The sequence below is a fragment of the Lactuca virosa genome, chromosome 9, assembly GCF_052849685.1.
Source record: "Lactuca virosa cultivar CGN04683 chromosome 9, Lactuca_virosa_CGN04683_v6, whole genome shotgun sequence".
Lineage (NCBI taxonomy): Eukaryota > Viridiplantae > Streptophyta > Magnoliopsida > Asterales > Asteraceae > Lactuca > Lactuca virosa.
Window position 1 is genome coordinate 102,715,508 of NC_136434.1, and position 12,686 is coordinate 102,728,193.

Below are 12,686 nucleotides of genomic sequence, written 5' to 3' on the forward strand. Positions count from 1 at the left end.
AATCTTAGAAGTTTTTAGGGATTTTTGGCTGACCGCGGCGTGATGATGGAGAATCACCACGACGTGACCACATCATTCTTATGGTAACGTCATTTAAGTGACCATGACATGGCAAGAGGGGCGGACTAGTCATTTAAGTGACCAGAGACGGACAAACTTTATGATGCAGGCAAGAGGGGCAGACAAGTTGTGGATTGAAGACCACTGTTTGTATGCTTGTATGTATATTGTGGTGTGTGATATTTTGGGGAAATCACTAAGCTTTGGACTATAGTTGTGGATTCAATGTAGACCTGGAAATGGAGCGGGTTTTGACCCTGATCCGCTCCAAACCCGTGCAAAGTTAATGGGTTTGGATAATATTGTATGATTTGTTTACCCGTTAACGACCCGTACCCATTAACTTTTTTTTAAAAGGGTCTGGTATGGATCACTATCGATCCGATCCATTTATGATCCGCCCCATCTAAAATTTTAAAATATAAATTTATTATTTATAAGTTATACATTTATCACTGAAACATTGTTATGTACATGACTCAAGGAGTTCGATCATTCCACTTCCACTTCCCAGTTCCTAATGACTGAATTCCAGTCGACAACCAATACAAATAAATATGTGAAATTAGTATTATAGTCAAAGTCGATAACCAAGAACAAGAAGAAAACGATTCAATCTATCTCATTTCATAGAAGAGGTTTTTTGCAATCGCCATTCCACAATCAAGTTTGTTTTCTAAAATTCTAATATAATCAATTAATATCATCTTATCCACTTCAATTTTGTGTTATTGAATTCGACTTATTGAAATTGTGACCTATTGAAATTGTTAGTTGCTGCCTTACTAGTTACTGAAATCTTATGTTACTATGCCAAAATCATGACTTAAAATCGGGGGACTTAATGAAATTGTGCCTTACTAAAATCATGTGTTATTGAAATCTACTCCAATTGTGTGTCATTTTCTCATGCATGTTTGCAATACTAGACATTTGTTTTGTTTTGGAAATGTTATTTATTAAGCTATAATTGAAGTTTGTTTTGGAATGAATGTTGTTTGGTTTTAGCGAGTCATGTTATATGTGTTGCAAGGCATAATTATAGCATAATTTTAATATTGTAAATGGGTCGGGTAAAAGGGTTGAAAATACATTGATCCAGTGGATAAGGGTATGGGTTTAATTATTCAAAACCCTACAGGTTACGGGTAGGGTTTAGATCAACATTTGAAATTTGCTTAATAGGTTTGGATCAAGGTCGATCCGTACCAAACCCGATCCATTGACAGGTCTAATTAAATGTTTCAGGCACTTCAGATGATTATGTGAAAGCGAAGGCATGACTGTACACACATCTGCAAGTTTCTTATTTTGTGACTCCACATTTATGACCATACTTTGATTTTCGGGATGTAAAGTTTTGAAAATTTGATTTTATGATGTTACCTTATGAAAATGGCTTCTTTTATTTAAATTAAAAATCTAAAGTTTTGCCTTGAAATTTGGGATGTTACAGAAATGAAAAAGTACCTTAATGATTTTTAGTTTGGAGTCAGTGTGTCTGGTCGTGCTGAGGTCGTATTGCATAGCATCAACAGATTGTTAAACGAGCATCACACTGATGGGTCTCTTGCAATGCTTATGGTGGATTTTTCTAATGCTTTTAATATCTTGGATAAATTTGGGTTACTTCATGAGGTCATCTGTAGGTTCCCTTCTACCTCTCTGTCGGTGGAATTCTTATATGGACAGCTAACAAGGTTGTATCTTAGAGATAAGCATATATGGTCCACCACCGACATTCAATAAGGAGACCGCTTGGGGCCACTTTTTTTATCTTGTTTTTTCACCCGTTGGTGCAAAAGATCAAAGACAATTGCAAGATTTTTCTCCATGCATGGTATCTAGATGATAGGACAGTCATTGGAGATTCCAAAGAAGTGGAAAAAGTGTTTGATATCATTCGGGTTAATGGTCCTAGATTATGTGTTGAATTAAACATCTAGAAAACTGAGTTATTTTGGCCTACATGTGAGGACATGAAGCTATGGGTAGGTTATTTCCTATTAACATCGGGAGGCCTTCATTGGGGTTGACACTTCTTGGAGGGGCTGCTAGTAGGGACATCAGTTTTAATAGCGAGTTGGGCATGAGGAGAGCTACCAACTCTATTAAGATGATGCAGCTGCTTCCATAGTTAGGCAACCCAAAGTGAGCTCCTTCTGCTTCAATCTTGTATGGCTATTTCAAAACTTTTATTTCGCTTGAGAAAGTGCCAACATGTGCGCATTAGGAAGCCGCTTTATCCTTTGACAAAGGGTTATATGAGTCGTTGAGGACTTAGTGGTTTGTGGAGGTACCGTCTTTAGAGAAATCCACTCGCGAATTTCTTATTTACCCATTCGGTTTGGTGAGTTTTGGTGTTACAAGACCACATTTTACGAGACATTGACATATATGGTATGGTTTCTAACTATGTTCATGCCTTAGCTTGTCTTTGTGATAAGATCCCAAGTTTCAACCTCAACGATTTTTCTACAAAGTACGCCGTCCTCCCTAAAGCCCGACATGCATTGGCGAGAGCGCTTTTTATAAAAATTGTCAAGGGCATGGAAATAGAACTTGATATGTCAATTAGACAGACGCAGTTTTTGAGTGTCTAAAAGCACCTCAAGCATAGGATTTTCTTCTTGCTATCCCCATAGATAGTCTTGGCCAACATATGTCGTCCTTGGAGTATCAGATTATCCTTAAGCAACGCTTGATAAAGCTTTCTAAGACTCTGTTGGAGACCATACAATACATTGTCAAGAGCTCCCAAGTTTTAAGTACCGACGTGATATGGTTAGGGATGTTCTTTTTGACGTATTCAGGAGTTTCAGGGTTTTGGCTAAGAAAGAAGCACATGTGATGTAACGCCCGTAGATCCGGGCTAGTTAATTTAGAGATAATAGGGGTCGAAAACGACTTTTTGACAAAAGATTATTTAGAATAAATAATCTTAACCGAGTTGTAGAAAATTTCTCAAGGGTTCTGTACATATAAAGAACGCCGAAATCCGAGTTATAACGAAGAAGTTATGGCCCGTCGAAGTTTTTCGGCAAAACCGGCACGACACCGGGAGACGTAAATAGTGAATTTATGATAGAAGACTTTTTAGCCTTAGTGATCTAAACAAAAGTTGTAGTATACGTTAAACCGAGAGCGTCCATAAAAAGAACGCCCAAATCTGACTTCGTATGAGGAACTTATGATTTTTCTAAGATTCGGCTTAGCAGTGCACGACCCGAAACTCGAATTTTAGATCGAGCGGTTTTTGGCTTATGCAACCTAAATGAGAGTTGAAGATCTCATTAATAGGAACTCAACGGTAAAAAGACAGACGGAAACAGAGTCCGTATGAAGGAGTTACGAATTCTTCGCGGTCATTTAACAGTCCAAACACCTCCTACTATTAAATTTAAGATCGGTCAAAAATTAGCCGACGGAGTCTAAATGAAAGTTGTAGATCTTATTTTTACCTACGTGTGGATATAAAGAACATCGAAAACGGAGCTCGTATGCGAAAGTTACGGGGTTTAGAAGTCGGCAGGGTGCTGCTGCAAAAGATGTGACGTGGCTGATTATGGGCCAAGGCTTTCTCCCCTAGGCAAGCCACCAGAAGGTGACATGTGGCATGGACTCGACGAGTAGAGCTGTTTTCCAGCCTATAAATAGAGGTGTCGGGTTCCCTCATTCTTCACACCTTTCCAAACCATTCTTTCTCTCTCTAGACTCTCTCTCTAGCCCTCAAACCCCTCCCCTAAAGCCTAGGTAAACCCCCTAGCACCCAAAGGAAGCACCGAGGCTCCCGGAGTCCCGAGAAAAGAGCCTTTCGGCTCAGAAACGCTGCTCCAACGAAGCCCGGTTTTGAGAAAAACCCGCTGTAAGTAAGCTACGCCTAACCTATCTTTAGTATAGCTTATGTTTCATTATAGTAATGTTATTAGGACCTTATAAGGAGTATTTGGGCTATTATTATGGGTTATATAAGTATTGTTTAACGCTTATATAATAGTAATAATAGATAGACTATTAATTAGTCTCGGTGAATATTAGACTAAACTCTAGTGGTAATGATACTAGGTTTTGTCCGAGGATAATTGTGTTGAGAGTAACGAAGTGCTGTTCGAGTGCCGAGTCACCACCTTTTAAGGTGAGTGCATTGTCCCTTTCATCTTACACATAGATATGAAGTATTTAATATAAATTACGTGCTATGTGTGCATATTGTCTCTATACTTGTTGTCTATGCTGTGTGAAAGATTTTATACATATTTTAAATGATTTAAAATGTATATGTATTTTATATCTACAAATATGTTGGGTATAACATGGGTAGATGAATGATGAGGGACGAAAGCTGATATAGAGGAACATTGGTAGTGTGGACATAGTGCCCTATAGGTGGACATAGGCAGCAATGGACCTAGTACCCTATAGATGAGCATTGGCACATGCGCCATAACCTGTAGATGTTTTTGGATCTACGAGGTACTCTAAACATCCTAGCAGCTGCGCTCTAAGGATAGTATCGGCAGCTGCGCCTAATAGAGGACATTATAACCGTGACAGTAGCGCCTAAAGGACTTTACTGGCAGAAGGGCCTAATAGAGAACCTCATAACCCCGGCAGATGCGCCTCATAAAGAATGTCACAATTCTGGCAGATGCGCCTCATAAAGAATGTCACAATTCTGGCAGATGTGCCTAAGTGATAATATTAGCAGTTGTACTTTTCAGATGTGTCATTAGCAACAATGGATTTCGTGCCTATTCCTTAGGATAATCCTTAGGAATAAATGAACGAGGAATAGTTGATTCTTAGGGTAAAATAAAGAAGATAATGGGGATGGGTAATTGGGTTGATTGTTTAATTGTTTAAACATAATAATTATATTATTGTGGGTTGAAAACCCTATGTACTCACCAGGTTTCCCAACCTGATCCACTCAGTTTATTTGAATCACATGTGTCGATATGAAGTTACATTACACTGAGAGATTAAGGAGATATAAGTCACTAGTGATAATGAATGTAAGTTCTGTTTATGCTTATGTTTCTGTATTAACGATGACATCCCAATGTGTTAAAATGAATAAAAATACATTTCTTCGGAAATGCTTTGATAACGTATTTATCATGTTTTTCTGGGAACAAATTCAGCAACGTTTTTATTAAAAGAATTACTCTGATTTTTATAAAGCATAAACAAAATCGGTCTTTTCTGGATGTGAAAATGGGGATGTCACAGTTGGTATCAGAGCATTAGATTACGCGAACTAGGAATATGGATTTATTTCTAGACTTAAACTTAGAATGCTAAGCAATGATTGTGAGGAGTGCGTCTAATAAAATTTAGGTAATACACCTGAATAGACACAAGCACTAGCTTATTTAGGGAAAATACCTAACATGCTTTTATGTGCTAAATGATTTATGATATGCATTATATGATCGGATCTATGGTCTGTTGCCGACCGGATCTGGAAACTTTATGTGTTTAGATTTCTAAACGTTTAAATACGGTATTAGAACTGGCATGTAACTTTTCGAAGTAATAGGTAGATTTACAGGTCGATCGTAAATAAAAATCTTTCCTATCTTAATTCTCGTCGTTTCGCCCCGAACGTCGAATTTGGTGTATAGAACGAGATGGCAAGAACCCGAAATGGAGTCGGGAACGCGAACGGAAACAGGAATCAACCCCCAGTGATTGAGCAAATACCTGTTGTAGTAGAAGCTGCACCTGAACCAATCACCATGGCTGGAGTACAAGCCATGATTCGGGCTATGTTAGCTGAACAAAGTGAAGAAATGAGGAGGATGTTGCATGAAAATAGGGACGAACCTACCATGCCCATTGAGCAACCTGAGCTGATTCCCGAGCAATCGGAGGAAGGGAACTATAGCCGCCCTGTGAGTCAAGTTGGGACTCAAGTAGAACAAAGGAATGGCCCGGAGAGGGGAAACAACAAGGATGGACGAATGTATAAGAACTTCTTGGGTGCCAAGCCACCAAGCCTTTCCGGAAGCCCGAAGCCGGATGAGATTATGGACTGGATCTCCGAAATGGAGATGGTGTTTGAGAGCTGTGATTGTAGCGACAGGCAAAAGACCGTTTTTGCTGTCAGACAATTAAAGACTGGAGTGCTAAGTTGGTGGAAGTTGTTGGCAGATACAATGCCACTAGGAGAAGCCATGTGAATGTCTTGGGAAGCATTCGTGGAGCAGTTGAAAATGCAGTACTGCTCAGAGATAGATCTGATAGACCTGAACAACGAATTTCAGAACCTGAAGAAAGGAAAGATGAGTTTGGATGAGTATGCCACCGCATTCACCGAGAGGATGAAGCTATTCCCCTACTTGGTTCCTACTGAACTCTCCAAGATTGATAGGTTTGCTAACGGACTGCCCACAGACTTTGGCCCAATGGTCAAAATGGCAACTACCTTGAAAACAGCTGTTAGAGCAGCTAAGAATGTAGAGACCCAGATAAGAGAAAGGGGTCTAGAAAAAGACAAGGCAGGAGAAAAGAGGAAGTTTGAAGGATCTTCAAGGTCCAACAAAGAGACCAAATTCCTAAAGTCTGGAGGAGGAAGAGGAAGTTAAGCAAGATGGTGCGAGAAGTGCAAAAAGAAACACTCTGGAAAATGCGGTGAGGAGGTGACTTGTTTCAAGTGTGGAAAGCATGGGCATTACGCCAACGAGTGTACATTCAACAAAAGGGTATGTTACGAATGTAACGAGGAAGGTCACTTCAAGCAAGACTTCCCAAAGAGAGAAGGGGCTATAAATCCAAATGTGCCGCCAAGGCCGAAAGCAAGAACATTCCATATGATCCTTGATGAGGCGGTTGACAATGCAAGGAATCAGGAATGAGGACAGATACCCGAAGAGCAAGTCGTGAAGTAATTGGGTAGATAGTACCACGAGGTGTAGCCTATTAGAGGCATAATATAGGGTGAACTTGAACACCTATGTAATCGTTTCAAGAAATAATATAAAACCTTCGTTTTGATATCTAGTGTGTTATATGATTTCCTTGTATGGTAACTTGGAAAACTGCGAGACAATACTTGGGACGAGTATGAGTAGGTGTGAAAGGTAGTAGATGCATATACTACAGGAAGCACATGACTCACACTTGGATCAGGGAAAGTCACAAGGTTACCAAGAAGCTAGTAATTGATTCTATTTTATTCAAGTATGTCGTTACCATCGTTTCGGTAATGACTAAGAAGATGATTGTTATTCCAACCCTAGTTGTCATATCAAATTGAGTCCGACTACGCTGAAGATGTCACGTGGTTCAGAGAACCAAGTTCGATGTAGCATCTGACTTAAGCCGGAAGATTGAAATAAAAGATAATCAAAGCGATCAGTAGAGGTATCGCGAAAAGTTGCTTGTAGCTAGAGATGCTACCTTTTAAGATGTGATTATATCACATTAGAACATGAAGGAAGGTATAGTCTGTTCCGAAATTTGACTCTAAAAGACCTGAGTCTACGCGTTGCAACATATGATGATAGGTCATTACAATATGACACATCGGTCCATGGTAGTAATCCTAAGATTGTTAAGAAGAAGAAGCAGTCTCTAGTAAGGATCGAGATTGTGACTTGAAGATCATAATTTGGAGTCCAACGTGAGATAGGGAGCAGGTGCAAGATCGAGCACCGCCAGCAGTCAGGAAGTCTTAGAGTTAGATACTCGTTCGAAGAAACATAAAAGTTACGGTTACTACTTATGATGAAGAGATAACACATGGAGTCATCATGTGAGCCCTGTTTCGTTGATGATTACGGGACGTAATCATCCTAAGGGGGATATAATTGTAACGCCCGTAGATCCGGGCTAGTCAATTTAGAGATAATAGGGGTCGAAAACGACTTTTTGACAAAAGATTATTTAGAATAAATAATCTTAACCGAGTTGTAGAATATTTCTCAAGGGTTCCGTACATATAAAGAACGCCGAAATCCGAGTTATAACGAAGAAGTTATGGCCCGTCGAAGTTTTTCGGCAAAACCGGCACGACACCGGGAGACGTAAATAGTGAATTTACGATAGAAGACTTTTTAGCCTTAGTGATCTAAACAAAAGTTGTAGTATACGTTAAACCGAGAGCGTCCATAAAAAGAACGCCCAAATCTGACTTCGTATGAGGAAGTTATGATTTTTCTAAGATTCGGCTTAGCAGTGCACGGCCCGAAACTCGAATTTTAGATCGAACGGTTTTTGGCTTAGGCAACCTAAATGAGATTTGAAGATCTCATTAATAGGAACTCAACGGTAAAAAGACAGACGAAAACGGAGTCCGTATGAAGGAGTTACGAATTCTTCGCGGTCATTTAACAGTCTAAACTCCTCCTACTGTTAAATTTAAGATCGGTAAAGAATTAGCCGACAGAGTCTAAATGAAAGTTGTAGATCTTGTTTTTACCTACGCGTGGAAAAAAAGAACGTCGAAAACGGAGCTCGTATGCGAAAGTTACGGGGTTTAGAAGTCGGCAGGGTGCTGCTGCAAAAGATTGGACGTGGCTGATTATGGGCCAAGGCTTTCTCCCCAAGGCAAGCCACCAGAAGGTGACATGTGGCATGGACTCGACGAGTAGGAGGACCTACTCGACGAGTAGAGCTGTTTTCCAGCCTATAAATAGAGGTGTCGGGTTCCCTCATTCTTCACACCTTTCCAAACCATTCTTTCTCTCTCTAGCCCTCAACCCCCCCCCCCCCTAAAGCCTAGGTAAACCCCCTAGCACCCGAAGGAAGCACCGAGGCTCCTGGAGTCCCGAGAAAAGAGCCTTTCGGCTCAGAAACGCTTCTCCAACGAAGCCCGGTTTTGAGAAAAACCCGCTGTAAGTAAGCTACGCCTAACCTATCTTTAGTATAGCTTATGTTTCATTATAGTAATGTTATTAGGACCTTATAAGGAGTATTTGGGCTATTATTATGGGTTATATAAGTATTGTTTAACGCTTATATAATAGTAATAATATATAGACTATTAATTAGTCTCGGTGAATATTAGACTAAACTCTAGTGGTAATGATACTAGGTTTTGTCCGAGGATAATTGTGTTGAGAGTAACGAAGTGCTGTTCGAGTGCCGAGTCACCACCTTTTAAGGTGAGTGCATTGTCCCTTTCATCTTACACATAGATATGAAGTATTTAATATAAATTACGTGCTATGTGTGCATATTGTCTCTATACTTGTTGTCTATGTTGTGTGAAAGATTTTATACATATTTTAAATGATTTAAAATGTATATGTATTTTATATCTACAAATATGTTGGGTATAACATGGGTAGATGAATGATGAGGGACGAAAGCTGATATAGAGGAACATTGGTAGTGTGGACATAGTGCCCTATAGGTGGACATAGGCAGCAATGGACCTAGTACCCTATAGATGAGCATTGGCACATGCGCCATAACCTGTAGATGTTTTTGGATCTACGAGGTACTCTAAACATCCTAGCAGCTGCGCTCTAAGGATAGTATCGGCAGCTGCGCCTAATAGAGGACATTATAACCGTGACAGTAGCGCCTAAAGGACTTTACTGGCAGAAGCGCCTAATAGGTAACCTCATAACCCCGGCAGATGCGCCTCATAAAGAACGTCACAATTCTGGCAGATGCGCCTCATAAAGAATGTCACAATTCTTGCAGGTGCGCCTAAGTGATAATATTAGCAGTTGTGCTTGACAGATGTGTCATTAGCAACAATGGATTTCGTGCCTATTCCTTAGGATAATCCTTAGGAATAAATGAACGAGGAATAGTTGATTCTTAGGGTAAAATAAAGAAGATAATGGGGATGGGTAATTGGGTTGATTGTTTAATTGTTTAAACATAATAATTATATTATTGTGGGTTGAAAACCCTATGTACTCACCAAGTTTCCCAACCTGACCCACTCAGTTTATTTGAATCACAGGTGTCGATATGAAGTTACATTACACTGAGAGATTAAGGAGATATAAGTCACTAGTGATAATGAATGTAAGTTCTGTTTATGCTTATGTTTCTGTATTAACGATGACATCCCAATGTGTTAAAATGAATAAAAATACATTTCTTCGGAAATGCTTTGATAACGTATTTATCATGTTTTTCTGGGAACAAATTCCGTAACATTTTTATTAAAAGAGGTACTCTGATTTTTATAAAGCATAAACAAAATCGGTCTTTTCTAGCCGTGAAAATAGGGATGTCATATGTGAACTTCCTGACTGATTCGTTAGAATGAAGATCAACACTTAGACTGAAATATATTTTGGTTTTTGGGTGGATAGGAGGGAAGCATACTTGTGTCGATCAAACAAGAGTTTCCCCTAGTGGGCTTGAGGAGTGAGGGTTACACTGCAGAGCAAGCTACTTTAAAAGCGGCCTCAAATAAAGTAGCCATACACAAAAAAGCTTGTATTGATAATCAACACATGTTTATACAATTTGTTTTGGATACATTTGGTGTCCTAGCACCAAAAGTTGTGATGGTTCTCAAACGAGTGCAACAAATCAAACATTCTAATGCTACGATCCCAAGATTCATGGATGTAGTTTTTAAAAGAGTTATTTTGGCAATCCTAAATAATATAGTGGCATAGTTTGTTGCCCGTTTAGTTAGGGATGAACACCATCAACAAGGCAACAAGAATCTTGAAACTTCAAACTCGAACAACTCTACCAACAACTCTACTGTTGGATTAGGTGTCTAAGCCCATAACTATAATTGGTATGTACTTGAATTGATAGCAGCACAGTCCTTTTGGGTTGCCCTCAACCTAGCAACTGGACAAGGAAATTATGAAAGGAGAGATATTAATTTATAAGATTAATAAATTAATATATATATAAATGATTTATTAATATGTTAATGGATTAATATATTAATTAGAAATCATTATGTTTAATTAATTGTTAGCCAGAAATTAATCAGAATTGATTTTGGGGTTAAAAGAATTAATTATAAGGTGCAGGGACTAGTTTGCAATTATCTAATAGTTGAGTGGAAGGCTCTAGAACCCCCTTGGAAGAGGGTGGACGAAATCTTTAGGGGAAACCCTAATAATTTCGTCCATAGGGGCTTGGATAAGGCCCTTGGGTTTGCTTAGGCCCTAAGCAAAGGATAACTAGGGTTTCCCTTAAACCCTAAATCCCTCCGCTATATAAGGAGCCTCCTGGTTCATGTTTTTGGTCACTCTTTTTTTTGAAGAAACCCTAAGGCCGAGATTTTGCATACTCCCTCTCCCCTCTCTCTTCTTCTACTTTCCTTCTTGCTAGTTTGGGTGTGATTCCATTAGAGGCATTACACTTGTGGTGCTAAAGCTTCCAAGAAGATCAAGATCAAGATCAAGGGAATATCAATTGTTTGCTGTAACAATTGAAAGGTATGTAAACCCTAAACCCTAGTTTGTTAATTTCGAAATTAGCCTCTCTCCTCTAGGGTTCTTGCTTTGCAATTCAAAGTTGTATGTTCAATAGTTAAAACATAGATCCAAAGTAGGTTGCATGTGAACTTAGGAATTGTTTTCTAGTTTATTTGTTGTACCTAAAACCCATAAGTGGTATCAGAGCCATTATTGTTTTAAATTGAATTGCTACAATTGTTGAATTGCAAATTAGGGTTTATAGCTATTAAACCCTAAAGGCCAAATTTTCGATTTCTAGGGTTTTGGATCAAAGGTTTTTTTCGAAAACCCTAGCCTCCAAAGAACCCTAATCGAAATTAGGGTTAGGGTTTTGAAAACCCTAGCCTCCTCCCTTGTAAATTTCGAAATATGCTAGAGGATAACTAGGGTTTCTTGTTTTGGATAATTGTTACTTAATTAGATTAATTGGATAATTGTCCTTACCCTATTTTTCGAAATTTAGAGGGATAAGGATTAGGATTAAATTAATGGATTAATTTAATTAGATAATCCTTACAAGATTTAATAATTTGATTAATAGTTAATTAAAAGATAAATATTAAATCTAGTTAATTGGTTTATTTAAATTTAAATTTAATAGCTTAAATTTCGAAATTTATAAACCCTTGAAGTTTTAAAATGTTTTAAAACACACCTTATATATATATTATAATTAAAAGTTTAATATTATATATGTATAAGAATTTGGTCAGTCAAATCGCTAGTATGCCTCATTCACGAAGCTAATCTATAAGGGGGGTATAAGGAAACTGCCTATAAAATGGTAGTTGAATGGGTGTCCACTCTCACCCACCGCTTCCTTGATTAGTGGAGGGTCGTTAGCAGAACGGATCTGATAGGACAACTACTTCTCATTAAAAGTATAATGATATTAAAGAAAGTACTAGAACATTATTTTCAAAATCCCAACTCTAGTTACTTTAGGAAAAATGTGAAAAGTATGCTAATCCATGAAATTGCACATTATGCTTTATTGGTCGTTAGTGGAGCGTGTGTGGTTAACCAGCACACTAAAAGGCACTAATAAAGAGTAGTAATGGGTATCTCATAATTGTCATTTTGATGGAGCGTGTGTGGTTTACCAGCACATCAATAGTTAATGATAAAGACAATTAGGTTACCAAGCACATTTGCATGGTTATTCACATCTTGTTTGTGATCCTCGGCATCCCAGTCACAAATAGAAGAGCATAATCTGAGATTAAA